At 38.4% G+C, this 23,366-nt stretch overlaps 1 protein-coding gene across 1 annotated transcript in view; it reads right to left on the bottom strand.

The window, feature by feature from the left end:
- PAX5 (paired box 5) overlaps positions 1–23,366 on the bottom strand; it is a 326,813-nt gene that overhangs the window by 155,405 nt on the left and 148,042 nt on the right. The window lies entirely within an intron of this gene.

Here is a 23,366-nt window from a genome sequence, read left to right as displayed (position 1 = left end):
GCAAACTAAAAGGCAATTACTGTCAATGCTTTAAAAAAATAATGATAGTTCTCAAAAAAGTCAGAAAGCAATCTACAAAACTCCTTTGAGTGAAACAAATATTATCCTGATACCCAAATAAGGAAGAGCCAAAGCAGAGAAAGAAAACTATAGATGAATTTACCTAATTATTGATGCAAACATTTTAAATAAAATTCTTTGAAGGAGCCTACAAAAATATATTCAGAAAAGAATTCCCTCTGATCAAGTTTAATTCATAGAAGGGATGCAAGAATGATTCAGCATAAAGAAAGCAATAAACTATGTAAAAATCAAAGATTTTAAAACCAAAATGATTAGATAGAAGAAATTTGACAAAATATAATATTTATGTTAAAACTAAATCCTCAGAATCATACGCATAGAAGAGCCTTTCTTTAATAGGGTCAAAAGCACATGTTTAAAACCAAATCTAGGATTGTTTGCAATGAAGAAACATTATAAGCTTTCCCAGCAAAAACAGGAATAAAACAATCAACAAATTTATCTTAAGTGCCTACTATGCACCAGGCACTGTGCTAAGCACTGAAGATACAAAAGCAAAAGGGAAATAGTCTGCTTAAAGTAATTTATGTTCTACCAAAGGAGATCTCACATAAATATGTCTCTACCAAAATATATACAAAATTAATATAGTGCAAATAGTGAGACTGAGAAAGGCTTCATATAAAAGCTATCACTTGAGCAGAGTTTTGAAGGAAATATGGGATTCCAAGAGATAAATATCCCTCTCCCTCCCCATTATGACTTAATAAAGTTTTCAAAATGCTAGAGATGAGAAAAAAATTAAACATATGAACATTGGCAATAAAGAAGACAGAACTCTGCAAACCTGCAGATGATATGACATTCTACTTGGAACCCCAGAGAATAGCAAAGAAACTAAATGAGACCCTTAATAGCTTCAGTAAAATAACAGGATTCCAAAAAAACCTGCAAAACTCTCCAGAACTTCTAGACAGTACAGGAAGAAAATAAACAGGAAAAAAGTAAATTCTATCTAAGACAAGTACAAAATAAAATCTAGGAATTCACCTTCCAAGACACATGCAAAATTACATAGGTCTTGACATCAATTAGATAACGATACCAACAACAATAAAAGCAACAACAGTAATAGGCAGAATTTACGTAATGTTTACAATGTGCCAAATATTTACAAAAGCATGTCATTTGATCTGGATGCAAGTATGTCCCAAGGCTCTCTCCTTATCTTTCTTTTATTCTCTTTCTGTACTCACTTCCTTAGTAATCTCAGCAATTATCATCTCTAATCACATATATAATATATATACACATACATATATATACATACACACACACACACACACACACACACACAGCCCTAGACTCTCTCCTGAGCTCCATTACCTCATCACTACTTGCCTATTGGACATTTTAAACAAATGTCCTGTAGGTGTCTCAAGCTCAAACATCCAAAATAGAACTCATCTTCCTTCTCCACTGTCCATTTCTTTTCCAAATTTCTTTGTTACCATGACCATCCTTCTAGTCACTGAGATTTGCAGACATCTGAGATAGACACCAGTGGTCTTACTCTTGCTCACTTCACATATCCAATCTTGTCATTTCTTTCTTCACAACATAATTAAAAAACATCCCCTTCTTTCTACTCAGCCACCACCCTAGTTCAGGCCCTCATCATCTCTTGCTCTGGACTATTATAATAACCTTTTAATTGGTGTTTCTGCCTCAAATCTCTCACCTCTCCAATCACCCTCCGCACAGTGAACAAAATGATTTCCCAAAATACATGTCTGACCATGTCACAGCCTACTCAATAAACTCCGATGAGTCCCTACTACCTGTAGGACCAAATATAAGCTCTTCTATTAAAACTCTTTATGACCTGGCCCCTTCCTATCTTTCCAGTCTTCTTACACATTACTTTTATCTATGTACTTTATACTCTAATCATCCTGGCCTACACACAACACTCCATCTTCAAGCTCCATGCCTTTGTACTGGCCATCCCTCATGCTTAGAATGCTTTAGAATTTTTGGCTTCCGTTAAGACTCAGCTCAAAGAACCACCTCCTGTAATAGGCTCAGTCACTTGCCCTCCTTCCTGCTGCTAATATGTTCTCCTGTAAGGTTACCTTCTACCTACTCTATATGTATCTTATATGCACTGATTTATGCATGTGTTATCTCTCCTTTTAGAATGTAAGCTTTTTGAGGATAACAACTATTTTTGTTTTTTCTTTATATCCTTAATATTTAATGCTCAGAGCTTAATAAACATTTGTTGATTGATTGAGATAAATACAACTACAAATCAGTCTATAAATTACTTAAGGGACACAAATTATTGGACAGATATTCACTACTCATGGTTAGGTCCTTCCAATACATGGTGTCCCAAAAGTATTTAAGTTTTAATAACTTCAGAACTATAAATGCTATAAGCTTACAAAAATCATTTGAAAGTTTAACTATTGAAATTTCTTTTACATTTATTTAGTTTTGTTAATTTTCAATAATAAATATTTAATTTTAACAACATGGGGAACCTTGCCATTATGCATTGTGTGAGGCGCAATTTCTGCATTATAGTTTCTTAGACTGGTGGGTTGGTAAAGAAGGTCTTTTTGACTTGGCACTTAAGTTACCTGATCTATCTCCTTTAGACTTTTTCTTTTGGGGGCATGTCAAAACTGTCATTCGCACATCAAAACCTCATTCTTTGGATGATCTTAAGGCTATGATTACAAATACAATCCTTTCAGTCACCGAGCACCAACTGATGAAAGTTTTTACCAAGTTCGAATATCTTCTAGAGAAATGTATAGTACAAGATGCTATGTTAAATTTTACTAAGATATATCTAATATTTCAATTTTTAAATAATTAACATTTCAAATTTTTTGTAAGTTAGTAGCATTTGTACTTTGGTAGTTATTAAAGCTTAAAACTGCACTAAAACTATACTATTATAGAAGATGTCACATCCTATGTAATAAAAAGACTCTACTGGCTAAACTAATTTGTAGGTTTAGTACTATATTTATCAAATTACTTAAAGGATATGTTTTAGAAAAAAATGAAGAATGAAAGTCTAGGATATCAAAGAAAACAACGAGAAAGAGTATGAATGGAAGGGATATAGTGTTATCAGACTTCAAAGGTTATTACAGGCCAGTATTCATCAAAAGTATTTGTTATAGATTTTAGAAAACAATAGAATAGTTGGTCATTGAAATGAAGCAAGAAACAGAGCAATTGAAAAATGCAACCCATTGTTTGCCTAGGACTGTTGGAAGAACTGAGCAGTTGACTAGGACTGTTCAGGAAAATGAGGAATTTGGCAGAAAATAGGTTTAGATCAGCAGCTTGTACTATATGCCACATGTAAGCTCAAAATGGATATTCGAACTGAATATCAAATGTCACACACTTGAAAAAAAAACAGAAAAGAAGGAGATGAGGTATCTTTTGTAACTATAGCTAAAGGGAGAATCCTTATCTAAAGGAATCTATCAAAAAACAATCATAAAAGATCATTTTGATGAAGTAAATTTTTAAGTCTTTTGCACTAAAAACTCATCAAAGTTAGGATAAGAAGAGAAATTTTAGTAGTGGAAAAATTTTTAGCATCAAATACCACTGATAAAAGTCTAAAATCCAAGATATTTGGAATTTAAAGAAAATAAACACCCGGAGCCATCACCCTATAGATAAGTGGTCAAAGGATATGCACTGTCTAGTCCAAACTGTCTTCTTTTAAAAGGTTCTTAATATAACCTATTGCTTAGTGCCCCCAAGCTCTGGGATGACACTGAACAGGGTACAATCTTGGGACCATCCCCCCTCTGCCCACATCCAGTTATATTTATTTGGCTCATTTTCCCCTTACACTAAGTTCTTTCTGTGAAACCTCAGATTATTATTCAAATATAGTTTATGTCTAGATCTCTACAAACATGGGTAAAATAATTACTACCTTTCATGTAAGCAGTCTGGTATATAGGGTGCAAGACAGCCTTTGTTTCACTGTATTGGGATCCTAGCTTTGTTTCCTTTGATTAATTCATTGTCTTTGATTGAGTCTTACTAGGTGCTAAGCCCCAAGCCCAAACCCCTATCTATTAGGTGCTAAGCCTATGTGGGTATGAATTGGTAACTAATGTGGAGCTCCAGATGGGGCCAATGAAGGGAGGTGCTAACACCAGAGCCAATTGGAGGAGCCTAAGTTCTGGTCTCTCAGATGACATTTGATTTTGTCTGAAACTGTATAAAAAGAGAAGACAGAGCTATTTACTTAGGGCTCTCACTCTTGGTGGTGCGCTGATGTGGAGACTCTGGGCAGCTGTAGCTAAGAGCCCTCCAGCTTGTAAACTCGAATGTTGGGACTTTGTTAAACTCTGGTAACTATGAATTGGGATTTGAATCAAACAAGGTCTGTCTGTTGATGTTTATAATTTGTTTGTATTTGCTCTGAAGCTCAGGGTGCTGGCTTTTTCCCCTGAACTAAGTGAATGATGTTTGTATACTGGATTAAAGTAAGATTGTTAACCCCTTAATGTTACTTTCCTTAGTAAAGCAGATCAAAAGCACCTGGGCTTACAGTGTTCTGTGAGCTGGTTGTCATTGGTTTTACACTCCCACAGCAGCTGCTAGCCAGATTGTTGAAACATTCATTCCCAAGGAAAATGCAGAAAATACACAAACATCTCACAGTGGTCCATAAGTATCCCATACAATGCTCCTTTCTGGTGACTTCTACCTTTTTCCCTAGACTATAATGCTATAGTCTCATGGTTGCCACCCTGCAGTTTGGACTCAGCTTAGAATGAAACAAACTTTAGGTTGCTAGAGACCCTTCCCCTGACGTTACAGTGAGTGCCCCTTTCATCCCAGGGATACATACAGACCTTTAGGATTTCGACATTATCCTAAGAACTTGAGTGACCCCTGAGAGAAAACAAAATGGGGCTAACCTCTTCCTATCAGACTTGCTCTATCCAAATAAGTCTCTGCTGTAGGAAAGGACAAAGTCCAAGGGTTTGGGGTTTTTTCCCATTATTATTCCTCTATGCCATGATTCAGTTCTTCAGCGCTCTTCTAGCTATGAGATCACATACCCAATTCTCTCCTCCCTAAAAGAATGGCGCTGCTCAGTAACTTTTCCTCCTCTCACCAGAAAACAAGATTCTGAGATTCTCTTTCTTCCCTTTCTCTCTAGAAGGCTGGAATCCCAAATTTTAACATTTGAGATTGGTAGAGATGTAACCCTGAGGTTAACAATGTCCAAGAACGCCTTCTCTTTCTGGAAGACTGGATTCATAATTTGAAGTCCAGGAACTCTCCTCTGCGGCCACATAGGAGAGAGCCCATAGAATTCCCAGGCGATCCCGGCAGCTATTAGCAGCCGTCGGAGAAAGATGTTCTGTGCGTGAATAAGCATTTGCCACCATCTCTTACCCTTCAACCCAGGTCTAGCCTTAGCTTGCCCGCTGTCTTGCTTGTCTTCTTTCAAGGGGAAATGGGCAGAAAGGGCTGACTCACAACTTACCCCCTCTTTATAGGCCCAGAACAAAGGGGTAACTGATCCACAGTAGCCTGGGACAGTCAGCTCATGATTAACCATCCCAAAGGGTCAACAAACGGGCATCTCCACACCCTCCATGGAGTAACTATCAGTTGGCACCTCCCTACTTTCTACTTATGTATAAGAGGGGTTTTCTAAGGCATTCCTCTGTCTTAGACAAAACAATAAGTCTTAGACAAGGAGGCAATTATAGGTCTAGCGGCCGTATTAAGGAAAAGGGGGATCTTTATTGTTTAAAAGATCAAGGCCCTTCCTAACCTTCAGGTCTGCTTTATAGTTTAGAATGTAAAATGTATTTCTTTGTCTCCAACCCTCTGGAAGAGGTGAGTCTAGCTATTACAAACTCTAAAGAGAAGGAAGATACACACAGGACTTTTGTTGCATGCTAGAAATATCGGAAAGAAAGCACAAAAGTCACATTTGATGTCTCTAATTAAAGCTTTGCTTTCTCATGAGAACTCCATCTCAACTACAGCTATCCCCCCTTTTCTTCTTTCTCTCTCCCTCCCCATAACATTTTGCTCTCTCTCTCTGTCTCTTTGTCTCTCTCTCTGTCTCTGTGTCTCTGTCTCTGTCTCCTCTCTCTCTCTGCCTCTTTCTCTGTGTCTCTGTCTCTGTGTCTCTCTGTCTCTTTCTCTCTGTCTCTGTCTCTCTCTGTGTCTCTGTCTCTGTCTGTCTGTGTCTGTCTGTCTGTCTCTCTCTCTCTCTCTCTCTCTCTGTCTCTCTCTCTCTCTCTCTCTTTCTCTCTCCCCCCTCTCCCCTCTCTCCACATGGCCGGGTCAGAAGCTATATAACTTCCTTTCTCTCTGCTTCTGTGCCAGAGAGTTCTCTCATTCTGTCATGCGTGTGACCTCATGTCAAGTAAGCACTCTGGGAGATGGAGTAATTTGTAATGTTATACTTTTTGCAGAAGTGCTTGTCTGTATCTTTATATACTCTCACTTTATATAACCCATTTTTCATAAGTTTATGTTTATATTAAACTAGAAATTTTTCTAAAAGCCCATGAACTTACTATACCCCAAAGAAATCAAAGAAAAAAGAAAATAACCCATGTGTACAAAAATATTTAGAACAGCTCTTTTTTGTTATCGCAAAGAACTGCAAACTAAGAGGGTGCCCATCAATTGCACAATGGCTGTACAAATTATGGTATGTGAGCATAATGTAATATTATTGTCCCAAATAAAATAACAAACAGGATGGCTTCTGAGAAGCCAGAGAATACTTATAGAAACTGATGCAGAGTAAAATGAGCAGAACCAGGAGAGCAGTTTATACAATAGCAATATTGTAAAGAAAAACAATTTTGAAAAACTTAAGAATTGTTGACAAATGCAATGACTAACCATGATACCAGAGGACTGATGAGAAAATATGCTACCCACCTTGCAACAGAGAAGTGACAGATGGGGGGGGGGAGAGACAGACAGACAGACAGACAGAGACGGAGAGACAGAGATGGAGGGACAGACGGAAAGACAGAGACAGACAGAGAGACAGAGACAGAGATAGAGATCTACATATTTTCTGACATAGCCGATGTGAGAATTGCTTTGCTTTACTATGCATATTTGTGATGAGGTGTTTTTTTTTTAAACAGAGGGTGAAAGAAAGAGTTAGGAGAGGAAAGCTAGGGAAAGAGTTGCCCCCTACCCCAAAAATGTAAAGAAAGAGAAAAGAAAGAAAAAGAGGGTCATTGAAGAATTTTTAATACACAGAGGAGAATAGAAGAAAAGCCTGAAAGAATTACAGGCAGGTAAGACAGCTTTGAAAGTTACCAGTTGAATTTATTATCTATTTCAAAAGACAAGCAAGCTATATGCAGTAGAGATTCATAGTTTCATGTACGATCCTATTTTTCAGTTCTATTGTATATATAGAAATACTCATTTTATTTGGTATTTACTATGTTCAGAATAAATTTTTTTCAAAGTCCATGGACTTGCAAGCATTCATTAAATACCTTTCTCTTTCTGTTAACAGACTGATGAAGAGTCATGTCTATTTTATTGAGTGAGAAGTGCTAGGCTGAAGCCTGATACAACATTCTATTGGTTGCTTACTAAAAGGTACTAAGAGTTGCTGACTGAGGAGAGTCAATTGAACCTAAAAATCCATCCCCAGAGAAGTGCTCATAACAGACCAATAGAGAAAACTTAATAGTGTTGCTAACACCTCTCGACGTTAGAATGGATCAACAATACTCAGTAGCTCACAAAATCTTTCCAAAGGCAAAAATTCATTTAAGCATGTATGTACAACAGAATAAATAAGATATGGAGCACACCCACCTAAACGGGACAAAGCTCTCCAATAAATTCCACCATTGTTCACATGAGAGAATAATCTATTGAAGGAACTGATACTTCTGCACAAGTCTTAGAATTCATGTGACATACACTGCATGTCTTTTTCCATGTAAACATGCTTAGCGATTTTGCTACTGGTATCCCCTTTAGTAAAATTTGACTGAAAAAGAAATAAATAGACCAAACAACAGGATATTGAGCTGGGGACTTTTCAGGCAAGTTATTTTAAGACCAGGACCTGTTAGATAGAGATGTTTATCTGTCAGGATGGCTGGGTGGCACAGTAGGTGGAACATTGGGCGTAGAGTCAGGAAGATGAGTCTTCCTGAGTTCAAATTTGGTCCCAAACACTTACAAGCCATGTGACCCTGGGCAAGTCATTTAACCCTGTTTGCCTCAGTTTCCTCATCTGTAAAATGAGTTACAGAAGGAAATGGCAAACCACTCCAGTGTCTTTGCCAAGAAAAGCCCAGATGGGGTCATGAAGAGTCTAAAACAGCTGAAGTACAACAACATTTATCTGTCACCATGAGAATAATTTTTAGTAGCCTGAATCTTTCACCACAGTTGCTGAAGAAAATTTAACAAATTACCATTCTAAAGTTTAAATTTAAAAATTTAAATTAAATTTTAAATTTTAAATTCTAGCCTTCAAAAGGACATTTTTCAAAGAACTTTCTGAAATGTCCTGCTCCTTTTCTTTTTGGAATCTTCCCACTAAGCTAGGTTGTTGGATTTAAACATATGTGGGAGATGAGAAGGGAAAGAAGAGGGTGGATGGGTTTCTGGAGATACTTGGAACTCAATGATGTATTCTAATTTGGAAGTATCTCTAAATGGGAGATCATCGTGCTAAAAATATCATCATAGGAGGCAGCTAGGTGGCAGCGAGGTGGAGCAGTGGATAGAGCACCTGCCCTGGAGTCAAGAGGACCTGAGTTTATATTTGACTCAGACACTTACTAGCTGTGTGACTCTGGGCAAGTCACTTCACTCCAATTGCCTCCAACAGAGAGAGAGAGAGAGAGACAGAGAGAGACAGAGAGACAGAGAGAGAGAGAGAGAGACAGAGAGAGAGAGACAGAGACAGAGACAGAGAGAGAGAGACAGAGACAAAGAGAGAGAGACAGAGAGAGAGAGATGAAAATATCATTATAACTGGAATACAGACCCTTTCCAGAGAATAATCCAGATAGTATTGCAAATTTAGATGGGAAATAGATACAGTGATGTGTATTGCAGCCAGCTCAAACAGCCTGGCAAGAACCAAGTGTTAAATTTTCGGTGTGAGCATTTATACTCCAGAAATCAGAAAATGTTACAAATCAGAGCTTGATCTATTGTTTGGTTAATTTGTCTAGACTCAAGAAATTGATGAAGAAAATGTTAATCATGCAGACTAACCTTAAAACTATGCCTTGCAAACATATTTTTCCAGAGAGCTGGTTGTTAAACATTTACTAACACATCTCTGGTAATGGAGATTGGAGAACGAAAAAATAAATAGATTGTTCTCCTGATTGAGCAAAGGCTGAATTTATTGGTGAGTTTTGGCCCACTTTAGAAGGTGCGCTTTTTTCCTTATTCATCCTGACATGCGCATGTGGTTTCTGTTAGATGTGCCTGTGCCTTTGGAAAGGTTTTGTCACCCACTAATTACTTTTATCCACTCTAATGATGAGAGATGTTAGCAACACTATTAGGTTTTCTCAATAGGTCTGTTATGAGCACTTCCCTGGAAATGAATTTCTGGGTTCTATTGACTCCCCTTCCCAGTCAGCATTTCTTAGTACATTTTAGCAAACAGCCAGTAAAATTCTATGTTAGGCTACATCTCACTCAGTGAAACAGATTTTACTTTTCTGTTACAAAGAACGAGGAGGTTGTTTAATGAATCGCATTTTATCTAATCAAGTCAGATAAAAAGTGTCTCAATTGTGGGGGTAAAACTTTAGGAGAACTTAATCAAACTTCTCCAGCTAAACTCTCGACTTTACTGCATTTCTCTATTCACAACAATAATCTCCACTTTTTTCCAGTATCACAAATGAGTATTACTTAATAACAAAATGGAAGTCACACCTTCAATGTGCTAGCACTGTCCTTTCCACTAACCTGGAAAGACAAAAGAGGTGTTTTTATTTTTAAGTGTGGAGCAGCCTAACACTAAAAGAGGCTTTTTGACATCTAATTACACACTGTAAAGGCAAGGCAGGAATTTGGAACGAAGGATTGAGTTAGAAGGCCAAGCCTCACCTACTTTTGTTGTTTTTCTTGCCTTCCCCCACTTTCATTGGCATGGGAGACCCAGAGAAGACTGCGGCTGTGGGAAAACCTTGAAGCCTGAGACCCTCACTGCTATTGTACACTTTCTTTGACAGTGTCATACCACCTCAAAATGGATTTGAGGGCACAGAAATCCCATAAAGGATGTATAAGGAATTTCTAACACTGAGTCAGACAGTTTTCTGGGTTAATGGACTGTGATTCAGGCCCAGATGTAATAGGTTTGAAAATGCATTAAGTGTTCGCAGGCCCTGCTTAGTTGGTCATTTGTTTTGTGTTCCAAACAAGCTTGGCTCCTAGATGCTAGGACTCTCCTAGAGAAAAATCTGCACTCAGCTAAAATTTTGAGAATTGGCAGATTCATTATTTTATGAAGAGACAGCATCTGAGTTTTTTGCCTGATTGTGATGAGATCTTGCCTTCGTCACCAAAAGAACTAAAGGTCTAAAACTAAAAGACTAGAACCAAAGATGCTAAAAGTCTCAGGACATTTAATGCATTTTTGAAATGCCTCAATCTTTGGGTTCCAAATTAAAAAGTGGTGGCAAAGCCCACACTTCCTATTATATAGAATATGTGTTCTTTTAACACAATATTCCTGCTGAAGCCAGAAACTTCAGAGCAACTTCACAATCTCATGTGCAGTGAGAGCCTGGAAGCAGCCACAAGACCAGCAGAACCATGTGATCATGACCAACAAAGCACCACATAAGGCTTTTAGGGAGCAGGCCCCATGGGAGCATCATGATATCAACAGAAGACATTGGTGGCCCAACAACTCCAGAGTCCCCTCCACATGTGTCCCCTACGTATTCATCCTTCCACATCCTATATTCCCTAAGTATGCCCACTCTTCCCACTGATGGTGGGCATATTTGTTGGAGAGAGGTTTAAACGAGGAATGTTCTGGTGCTAATTTTCACCATAAATTTTGTGAAGTGTCTTTACTTTGAACTTATTGCGTCCCCTGGCTGACTGGTAAAAGTAAACACATCAGTGGGGGCTTATAAACTATGATTTTGAGCGTATGCAAACCTACCAAGCATCTTGAATCTGGAGTAAATTTTCTACAATGTCCCCATGTATAAAGGAGGAGGCAAGGGGAGAAAGGCAATTGCTTTCCAAACTTCACAATTCTTTACATCGTTTAAATGTCATGACTTCTCAATTTTCAGGCAACTGCTGCAAAAACCTAGCCACTAATTCCAAAGCTACTGCCGTGGTTGCCTTGTTGGTGAAAGAAAGACCCGAAGTTCATGTCAGAACCACCTAAAACAAAATGTTCACATTTGGCTCTTCAGCCAGACCAGCCGACAATCTCTTCCAGTCATTCATGGCCCCTACTAATGCAAACTGACTCTCCTACCAGCTGCAGTCAGGACTGCCTACAGATTTGTCAATCTGCCTTTCCTACATTGGAGAGCCAAGTGAAGGTGTCAATTCCTGCGCCACTTTGTCCTCTCAAAGTGATAGCGACCAAGCTGAAGTCAGCAAGCCGAAGCAGAGAAAATGCATCTGCAGGTAATTAGTAACAATCAGGGCTGCCCTGAAACTGCTGACTACAGCAGTAATGAGCCGGGCACATGTCATTGGCTTGCAAATGGAGAGCTCGCTTATGAACCGTGGCAGCAAGCAGTAAGAGCGGGGATTTTTTTAACTTAATATTTAATGTGGCATAAAAACGATGGAGAGAAATCGAGTTGTTCTCTAATCAGATGTTTAGTCGCCAGTCCATAACACAAGGGAGTCCGTGAATGAAGCGGTACTGAGCACTGTCATCGACATTCTCTTTCAGCATCATTTAGCCCGATTTCCTTCCTCTTTTTAAAGAGAAAAGAGTGGGAAAGAACCCAGGGTTGAGACGGCAGTGCTCCAATTCCCACAAACTGTATCATTATAGACCTAACCCCTCAGGCTATGGGGAGAGGGAGCTTTGCTCGGGCTCTCCCCGTGTACCATCAATTACATTGTGAATCTTTTACATTATATTCCTGCAAGTTGCGATGAGCCCCAGAACACAATTGGGGGAGATGAAAAATGGGGACTGTAATTCAGCCAGCCCCTTTACTACCAGACTGCTTTGCATTAAACTGTTTTATGACATGACTTAAAGACTGAAGAATCACAATATGAACTCGACTTAGGTCAATTTGTGGATGAAAGCCCAACATGGTCCAAGACTTTCTCATAAAACCTGCTGAAGCTTGAACCGCGGGTCCCAGTCTATCTAAGGAGCTAGATTAGTTTTCTTGGTCACAATAAAATGCATTTCTCAAACTCTTAGGACAGTATTTCCAGATCTTCATCCAGGATATGGTGCTTTTCAGCCCCTCAATGAGACCTAGAATAATGAGCTTAGAAAACGCATTAATTTATTTTACCTAAAGGAAGATTGGGGCCCAATGCGAAAATTGAATTGGACCATCCTTTTCTGTGATTTAGCTAAACTTTTGTCTTCTAATAAGAAAGCTATTCTATGAGCATTTTTTTTTTCAATGAGCACAATAGTATGATGGAAAGAGGGCTAGATTTGGAGTCCGAAGACCTAATTTTACATCCCAGCTTTGACATTCACCGCTCCCTGTATGATTTGGAACACGTCACTTAAACTCTCTAGGCCTTAGCTCGCTCATCTATGAAATGATAGACTGCATGACCTCTAAGGTCCCTTCCATCTCTCAATATCTAGTGTTTCGGAGGACTATGTGTTAGAAGGATTTGTATCCTATGAAGAAAAGCATCTGTTTAGTAAACAATTTTACCGATTACTGTACATGCCTTTTGGGCAAATTACTGCGCCAAATGGCATGTTCCAATAAAGCCACCCAGGTGACAGAAAATGACAGCCTAGGAGCTCAGATTTGGACAGTCTGCTTTATAGTTTACAAAGGAATAAGTGCCTAATAGATGCTTGTTAATTAATTGATTGATTTAAATAAAAAAAACAGATGGATGAAAGTAGTACATTTCCAGGACTGAGCTAAGCTGGGTAAACTAGGAACCACATCCTCACATGGCTTCAGATCAGAATGAGTTTCCCAAGGCTATCATCTGATCTAAGCCTGAACTCCAGGAAGATTACAGGGGATACACTGTACCTCTCTAACGTGGAGAGAAAGGTTGCCCCACGGTGAACTTTTGGTGAAATTTAATAAGGGTAAATGTGAAGTCTTACAGCTGGGCTCAAAAAATCAATTTCATAGAAATTTCATATGATCTTAAGCTGCATTAATAATATCTAGGACTAAGGAAGAAGGTGGTGGTGTAACATGAAAAAAATACTGCCTGTTGAGTCAGAGGACCCGGGGTCAGATCTGCTTTGAGCAAGTCACTTAACCTTTTTGAGTCTAAGTTTCTTCATCCATATATCTATATCTATAGCTCTTATTTATCTATCTGTCTGTCTGTTTGCCTCTCTATCTATGATCAGACTAAGCTGCTTCTGATATGCTTTTCAGGTTTAGATCTACAATCCCTATGCTTTGGCCAGACCACATTAGTTTGATTGTGTCCAGTTCTTGGTATTATATTTTAGAAAGTTCAGTGGCAAACTAGAGATATTTAGCCCCAAGAAGATGTAAGGGGAATGTGATATAGCTGTCACACGGGAGAGGTGTAGAAGATAGACAGGAATAGAGATAACCTGTAAGAGAGGGACATCCATTTTGCAGTAGTCCAGGCAGAAGGTAATGTAGGCCCGAATTAGTGGTCCTACGAGAAGTAAGAAGGGAGTGCATCTGAAAAATGTTATAGAGGTAGAAACGGCAAAATGTGGCGACCAATTAGATACGTGGGGTGAGAGAGAGTGAGAAATCAAAGATAATGCTGAGGTTGTGATTCTGGGAGACTAGAAGGGTGGTGGTGCCTTCGATAGAAATAGGGAAGCTTGGAAGCAGACTGAGTTTTGAGGGAAAGAGAATGAGTTCTGTTTTGGACTTGGTAAATTTGGGTTGTCTGTGAGAAAATGGACAGTTTGAAATGTCCATTGGGTAGTTGGTGCTAGAACTTAGGAAATCAGCTGGGGCTGGATATACTGATCTTGGAATCATCTGCATAGAGATGATGATCAAAGCCATGGGATAACTACTAGGTTATGAATTTAGGTGACTGGAAGGATGGTCATGCCTTGAACAGAAATGGGGAGAGTGGGAGGAGGATTTATGGGGAAAGATTATTTCAACAGGAAGGAAGAAGTATTTATCAAGCACTTACTTTGTGGCAGACACAAATTTGCTTTACAAATATTACTTCAATCAATATTAATGATAGCCAATATTGATATAAGCACTTTCTATGTGCCAGGCATTGTGCTAAATGTTCCAATATTATTTCAGTTGATCCTCTCAACAACCTGTGAGATGTGTTGTTACTATTCCCCATTTTACAGTTGAAGAGACTGAGGCAGACAGAGGTTAAGTGACTTGCCCAGGGTCACACAGCTAGTAAGTGTGATGCAAACTCAGGTCTTCTTGACTCCAGGTTCAAAAAGCTCTTCCCTGGGCCATGAAGCTGCCTCTCATTGGTCTCCCTACCCCCGACCTCTCCTCTCTTCAATCCATCCTCCACATAGCTGTCAATACGCTATTACTAAGGCAATGCTGTCAAACTCAAGCAGAAGCGGGGGCCACCAAATCATGTATAAGGATCCTTGTAGGCTGTGTACTAACTTATAAAAGCACATATTAACATTATCTATGTTTTGTTTTATTTTATTAAATATTTCCCAGTTACATTTTAACCTGGTCTTGGTCACATTCAAGAATGTTGTGGGGGGCATATGGCCCTGGGGCCTCTTGACACCTCTGTCTTAAAGCATGTCTGATGAGAGCAGATTTCCTGCTCGGGAATCTTCTAGGATAAAATCATTCTGGGATAAAATACAACCTCCTGTGCTTGGCAGTTAACATTCCTGGAAGATCTAGATCCAGCCTGTGTTTTCAGGCCAATTCCATATGACTCCCTCTCACACACTCCACTCCAGCCAGACTATCCTACTGGCTTCTCCTCATGGAGCACGTTCCATCTCTCGTCTCCAACATGAGCTGTTCCCCATCCCTCCTCACCACTGCCTCTGGTGAGTCCTTTCTCCCTCCAAGGTTCACCTCAAGCTCTATATCTTCAAGGAAATCTTTCCAGGTTCCCACAGTTGTTAGTCTCTCCTCCTCCTTTGTATTTGTCTATATTCTGTAGGTACTTCTATGTGAATAGATCTCCTGGTCCAGTGGTCTTTGCAACACCCCACATCACGGCCCTCTCTGGAGAGACTAACTTTCAAGATGAGTCATTCAGTTCCCTGCCTTCAGTCTCAGCTGTGCTGTATAGACAGCCATGGCTTGGAAAGCAATGTTTACACTACCATCAATATCATTCAGGGCCTCTCTTGAAGCCCCAAAATAGGTACACTTAGTCATTTACCCAGTGAGATCTAGGGAGGTTTGGTTAGTGATGAAGTCAGTTGTTCAGCATCAACTTCAGGTAAAAACACCCAGCCTCTTTCCCCCAATGACCAGTGTGCTGGGAACCATCACTGCCACCAAATCATGTTTCTAGTTGAGTTCTAAACCAAACCTGAGTGGGTTAGGTTCAAAGCAGTGACTTGCACTGAAAATCAAGCTACAATACCTGCCTTGAAAAATTAGGAAAACATGAGCCCACAGAGAGGCAATCAGCAGTGGACAGGAAACATCACTTTGTTCCCACTCAGACTAGATTGGGAACATATAAATAATTTAAAATATTACTTCTACTATTACTACTGCTGCTGATGCTGTTACTGCAACTAAGAACAACAATAATAATTCTCTCCAAAGTTTAACCCCTTGTCTGTTGAGGGAGAGTGGCAGGTGGGAGAGGTGGAGAGAGAGGCAAAATAGATGAATGCAGGATAGGATGACATAGTGTAGGGACTTATTGTGCTGACACCATTATGGCAGCTGTGAAAGCTTGGGGGGAAAACACTGAAATGCAGGCAAGTGAGTGGGGTGCCTTCTTTATCTCACTGAGTTTTCTGGCACACCCTTTTTTCCCCTCAGCCAATCCATCATTTTCTGTGAATTCTTTTAAATATAGAATTGGCCTATTAACTAGAGGGATCGCTGGTGTTCTCATCTTTTGGTGGTCAATAGCATGCAAGAAAAGAACAAGAAGTGAGATAGAATGGAACAAGTAATAACAAATGTTTATTTAGCACCTTAAGGCTTGCCAGATGTTTCACATATTATATGATTTGAAAAAAAATTGAATAAATTAGAATTCCCAGTGCCTTCTCTGCTGGAATTGCATCAGGGCAGATAGCATTGACCACTAAAATGGACATGCCATAACTGTGAACAAAATGAACTGAAGAGATAAGTAATTGCATTTTGGGCAAGCATTCTAGCACAAAAAAAAATTAGAACCATCTTACAAGTTTTAAGTAACTTTCATTCTGTTTTATACCCTCGATACCCTCAGCATCAAGTTACAAAACAACATACTGCTGACCAATGGAAGGCACTCATAAGAAAGAACTTCCTCACTAAGCCTGGATTAGATAAAATAAAAGATGAAGTCATAAAATTGCTAAAATCTGAAAATGGAAATGTTAAGAAACTGAGACCTTTGAAAATTTTTACTTAAAGCAAACATTACCTAAAAACAAAATGGATGACAAAATAATATCAATGTCTCAAGTGATTTTGAAGAGGAGATGAGCATACGTGGACTGGAATTTCAAAAAGCCCTTTTTAAGTTTGATGGCATGAATCTAAATAGCAGACTGACTTCCAAAACAGAGTAATTTTTAAGAAATAATTAGCATTTTGCTAGAAACATCATGAATGAATACTCTACCCCATAATTCTCAATCAAATGAGATGTTTGTAAAACATTTAGCATGTAGAAGGCAAATAGAAGGCTCTTAATAAATGCTTTTCCAACAGTGTTTGACAAAAGGTGTAAAAATAGTCCAGGAACTGAACAGAACAGTATACACAACAGCAGTTATCATGGTTTAAAAAAACAGGAAGAAAGGTAGAGCTTTTAAGGACAGGTGTCAAATACTGCACTGGTAGAAATTACTTTAAAAAGCAAGTGGAGATCTGGGGAAAACTGTGAAATATTAAATCAATGCCTAGATGGTACATGTAGTTAAATAAACAAACAAAGCAGAATGCCAAATTGGCCAATTAAAGGGAACAAAAAAGAAACACACAGAAGAGAATCTAGAAAAGCAGAATATGTTAGAAATTCTCTATTCCCTTAATCAGCAACAGAAATCAAAAGTCAAAATGTTAATGTGACACAAGGATTCAAAGCAGCACAAAGAACAAAACAATCAAAAACTACTACAGAGGATTAAGAAGCAAAGAAATTAAAGGAGATTGGGAATCTTTCAACAAAAAGGGTAAGGAGAATTTGTGGCCATCTCTATGGTCCCCAACAAAAGTTTAAATCAACAAAAATACAAGTTGGATCAAACAGGAAACAAAGCTTGAGCACTATTACTATAATCAATGATAGAATAATTACATCAAAGGATGGTGACTGAAACTCTAGTCTCTCTGCAAAACTGGAAAGCAGTGGAGACAGATAAGATCTGTAATTACTGGCTCAAACACTTCACAGTGGCACACACATTACTAGCAGAGCCTTGTACCAGCTTCCTCTCAGACACAAGCTTGATTCTGCCTTACAGAAGGCATCGCATAATTACTAGTCAGTCAACAAGCATTTATTAAGCACCTACTATGTGTGAGGCATTGTGCTAAGCACTGGGGATACAAAGAAAGGCAAAATACAGTCCCTTCTCTCAAGGAGCTCACACTTTGATAGAGAAGACAACATGCAAATAACCATGTACAAACAAGATTTATACATGATAAATTGGAGATAATATCAGAAGGAAGGCATTAAGATTAAGTAGAAAGGTAAGAGGCTTCTCACAGAAGGTGGATCTTATCTGAAATTTGAAAGAAGCCAGGAAAACCAGAAGGCAGAATTGAGGAAAGAAAGACTCCCAGGCATGGAGGAGAGCCAATAAAAATGCATGGGATTGAGAGCTACAGTGTCACATATGAGAGGAACAGCAATGTACTCTGTGATCCAGTGTCACTGAAATCAGTGAAGAGGAGGACAAAGTAAGAAGTCTAGAAACATAGGAAGGGGCCAGGTTATAAACAGTTTTAAAAGCCAAACAGAAGATTTTATATTTAGTCCTGGAGACAAAAGAGAGACACTGGGATTTATCTAATAGGAAGGTGACATGATCACACTTGCACTTTAAGAAGATTAGTTGGACAAATGAGTGAAGGATAAACTGGACTGGGGAGAGATCTGAGGCAGGGGTACCAACCAGCCCTCTACTGCAATAGTCCAGGTATGAGGATGAGGCTTATACCAGGGTATTGACAGTGTCAGAGGAAAGAAGAGGATGTAATGAGGGCAGAAGCAACCGTATTTGGCAACACATTGGCTGTGGAGGGGGAGAGACAGTGTTGAGTCAAGAATGACTCCTTGGTTTCAAACTTAAGTAACTGAGAAGATGGCAGTACCTTCAACAGTAATAGGGAAGTTAGGAAGAGGGGAAGTTTGGGAGAGTAAGATAACGAGTTCAGTTTTTGACATGTCAAGTTTAAGATGTCTATGAGTTAGCCAGTTGCAGATGTTCAATGGGAAATTGGAAATACAAGACTAGAGGTCAGGAGACTGGTTAGGACTGAACAAATAAATCTGAGAATCATCGACATAGAGGTAATAGTTGAATCCATGGTATGTGGAGACTGAAGAAAGATCACACAGGTAGGAAGAGAACAAAGACAGAACACTATCACAAAAGGCTAAAGTCTTCAGAAAGGTCAAGAATGATGAGGACAGAGAAAAGACCACTGGTGACTTTGGGGAAAATGGTTTCAGTTGACTTAGGCCAAGTATTTGTTGATATACTTTATACAAAGCATTCACAGAAAACTACATATTGGATGAGGGATAAAAAGAATAGACCAAAAAGTATCACAAGTATAAAGGTCAATTTATTATTGACTCAATAATTGTTGAACAAGTGTCCAAAAGCACCATAGCATCTACATTGCCTATGTTGATTATCACAAAGCCTTTGTCTCAGTCCCATACTCATGGCTTGTTCGTGTGTAGTGAGAATGTTAGCATACTTGATGTCCACATGGAAAACTGTTTTCTATCTAAAACATGCTGCCAACATAATAATGCCAAGAAAAATTGATGGAAAACGTGGCATTTTTCAGGAAGTTAAAGGCCAGAATGGTTCTCCCTAGTCTTGATTTCATTATCATCTCTCCTATAGATCTGAGTATAGCTTCCAAGTGAAAGAAGGCGTCAAACCAAAACATCTTATAAATCATTTGATGTACGTAGTTGACATCAAGCTATATGGCTCCATTGGAAAACATATTAAACAGCTTATCTCATTCATCTCATGAAATTCTTAGTGTGAACCAAACAAAGACAAAGTCTGAAGGCTTCAAACTTGAATCCAGAGGTTATGCTGAACTAATGGACCAAGGCAATTTTTACAAATGCCTTAGTCTTCTCCAGACAAAACACGTCAAGCATAAAGATATGAAGGAGAGGCCCGTAACCAAATACATTAAGACACTTACTAGCATCCTGAATTTAAAGCTGAATGGGAAGAAGAAAAACATTTAAAGTGATTAACATGTACACAATACCAGTCTTAATGTGTGCTTAAAAATGGACCATTACACCTTTGGAAAGTATCCTAACAAAAACTCATGTGATGTTAATAAAACATAGGGCCTATCTCCTTCAGGGAGCTACTGAAAAATTAACATTTCCTCACCAAAAAAGATAGAAGAGGATTGATGGACATTCTCAGAGCACCTAATAAACAGGTTAAAAATCTTCATAAATAGTTCTGGGACAAGCAGACATCACTTCATGGAACAATAGTCAAAAATGATTACCAGTACAGGCCATTGGATAAGCCAAATAGAACTGAAAGTGGTTTATATCAAGATGGAGTCTATGAAATTAGTATGATCCAAGAATAGAATCCACAAGCCCTGTATTTGTAACATCTGCACAAACTTAGCCAACAATACGTCAACAAAGAAGCATCAAACAAACGGTGGAATCATGCGGCAACTGTCAGGTGATGTCATGTGATGGCATTCAGGTCCAGGTCATTGCCACAAATGACATTTTGATTAGTGTTACTCACTGAAGGAAATGGCAGAAACCATGTAACACATTGCTTCAGGCTTTAAAATATTAATGTCTAGCAAATACCTAACAAGACACAACCTAGGAGGTAGCATTATACGTAAGAAGCTTGTTGTCTATCACGGACTGACAGAAGACAAATCCCCATAACATTGTCACCAATCAGATTGTTGCCCACAACCAGCCAAACACAACATTGATTCATAAAAACCACCTTTTGTTAATAGATGTCACCAGACCAGATAACCATAATCGCACATTACATGGAATGAAAAATTTTCAAAACAGACATCTAGTAGAAGTCAAATTCATGTGGGATCAGGGAGGTGCATATCATGCCTATTATCCTGTCTACCACTGAAGTTGCACTGGAGACGCTTTCATTAAATCTACAAAGGACTCTCTTTCATGCATTCAAACTTACAAATAGCAATTATTTAGTCACTTATGCAATAGTCTGTAGAGCACTGAATATTAAAAAATTATGGTAGAATAGTGACTCGTTCCAGGATCATTTCTATCTGAACTTCATGAAAAAAGATGAGAATGAAACAATAATAATAAGTAATAATAATAAATTGTGAGCTCCTTAAAGGTAGGAACTGGTTTTGCCTTATATGCCCAGTAACCGATACACAGTAGGCACTTAATAAATAATTGTTGACCTCTTGCCTAATAAGCTTTGAGCTTATAATTCCAAGTCCCAAGGCTATCAAAAGTGACTTATTATTTACTTGGTGGTTGCTGAACAATCTTCCCCATCCTCCAAAGAGTCATTTACATTTCCTTTCTTATCACAAAGCTTCTGACTCAGTTCCACACTCATGGTTCAGTCATGGTCAGCAAATATGTAAAGAAATCCAAGCAGAGCAAAAATACTAGATTAAAGTGTGCGTTGTTCACATGAACACATGTTCTCTATTTAAAACATGCCACCAGCACAGTAATGTCAAGAAAATTTGATCTAAAAAGTGACATCTCCAAGGGAGACAATTTAAGTCACTCTGGCACTGCCTAATATTAATTCCTTTATCGTCACATCTGAACAGAACTAAGTATGGCTTTCAAGCCAAAGGGGGACATTTCTGTCTGGACTACATAAACAGAAAGTTGATAAAGAAATAAATGATAATGACAAGCTTTGTAATTTATCCAGTGACAAAAAAGCAATTATTTTATCCGGCTGGGCAATAGTCCATTGAACACTAAAAATAAAAGAATAATAGCAAGATAGCAACTTGCACCAGGACCCTTTTCATCTAAACTTGGTCAAAAATGATGAGAACTAGGTGAAGAACAATGATAATAATACCGATAACAATTACATTTACATGGCCCTTTAAGTTGGACAAAGCAATGTTCTCACAATAATTTTGTGCAATAGATATAAGCATTATTCGATCCAGTTATCCACAATATTAGCTGCATATTAAAGAAAAGAAAAATGATGTCCAAAAAGGGCTTTTACTTCCCCCAGGGTCGCACAGCTAATAAGTCCAATTTCTAGTCTAATGTCCTTCATTTTCCAGATAATAAGTAACTCATATTAGTATAGCATTTTAAGGTTTGCAAAGCATTTTGTATCTCTTATCCCATGTGATCCTCGTAAGATTATGAGGTAGAGTAATAAGGAGTACCTCACAAAAGGTGAGAGCACAGGATTTGGAGGTATAGGACCTGAGTTTAAACCCGGTTTCTGCCACTTATTACTTACGTGACCTCAGGCAAGTCGCTTCACCATTCTGAGTGAATACATCACAGATGTTGTGGAGGGGATTCATGCTTCAAGTAGGGATTGGACTAAATGACTGGATTATCGTGCTCATTTTTATAGACGAATAAACTGAGGCTCGGAGAAGTTATTTGCTCAGGATCACACAGCTAGTAAGTGCCTGAAGCCAGATTTAACCCCAGATCTTTCCAACTCCAGGTCAAATATTCTTTCTACTACAACACACTTCATCTCCTAAGGTGGAGAGGTCAGTCAAAGCAGAGGGAGGCAAACTATAGAGCACAGCATTGGTGACCTGAATTGAAGAAGTCTAAGGGACTATGTGGGACAAAGTGAAATATAAAAACAAATCAACATCGAGGAGGAAAAGAATATTCAGCATAGTAGAAAGTGGTCACTGATAATTATCTGTAGCTCTTCTTTCTGGGTATCCCTTCTGTCATGAGCTCCACTGACCTTGTTTCTGTATCACTACTATCGCTGTACTAGCAGATAGTAGGTGTTTAATAAATGTTTGTGGAATTCTTAGAGTGTTATTTCCAATTGTGCAAGTCATTCACTCAGAAGAGTAGCCCACAAAGCCCAACCTATTTCACATAAGCCTTCCAGAGTCCCCTCCAAAATTTGCTGCTTATGGATTCTTTTTCTTTCTACCCTGCATCATTTCTTATGCCTTTCAACATACACCTATATTCCAGGTATTGTGTATTTCTTATACACAATAATATTTCATTGCATTCATATAATACAATTTGTCCAACCATCCTCTTGTTGATCCTCTGTATCATTCCCCCATTTTTGTGCTATTACAAATAATTCTGCTAATTTTTTTTAGCCCAAGTACATCTCTCTCTCTCTCTCTCTCACACACACACACACACACATACACACACACCCCATCAATCTTATCGTTAGCATGTAGTCCCAATAAAATGGAGGCTCTTAAACTTTTTATGGTATGTATCTCTTTTTAAGTCTATAAAGCCTATGGACCCCCTTTTTGGAATAATGTTTTAGATGCATAAAATAAAATATGTAGAATTACAGATGAAACCAACTATATTGAAATATACCTTTAAAAATTCTTTTAAAGAAGCTAAAATTCAAAGTATCAAAATATTTCTTTAAAAGAGCCCAAGTTAAGGAAATGTTGCAATAAAGGAATCCCTAGGCTAAAGACTATCTAAAAAGCTTAAATGCATAAAGATAGAGAAAAATTAGCGTTCAA

Source organism: Trichosurus vulpecula, chromosome 1 (genome assembly GCF_011100635.1).
Source record: "Trichosurus vulpecula isolate mTriVul1 chromosome 1, mTriVul1.pri, whole genome shotgun sequence".
Lineage (NCBI taxonomy): Eukaryota > Metazoa > Chordata > Mammalia > Diprotodontia > Phalangeridae > Trichosurus > Trichosurus vulpecula.
This window is presented reverse-complemented; position numbering and strand designations above follow the sequence as displayed.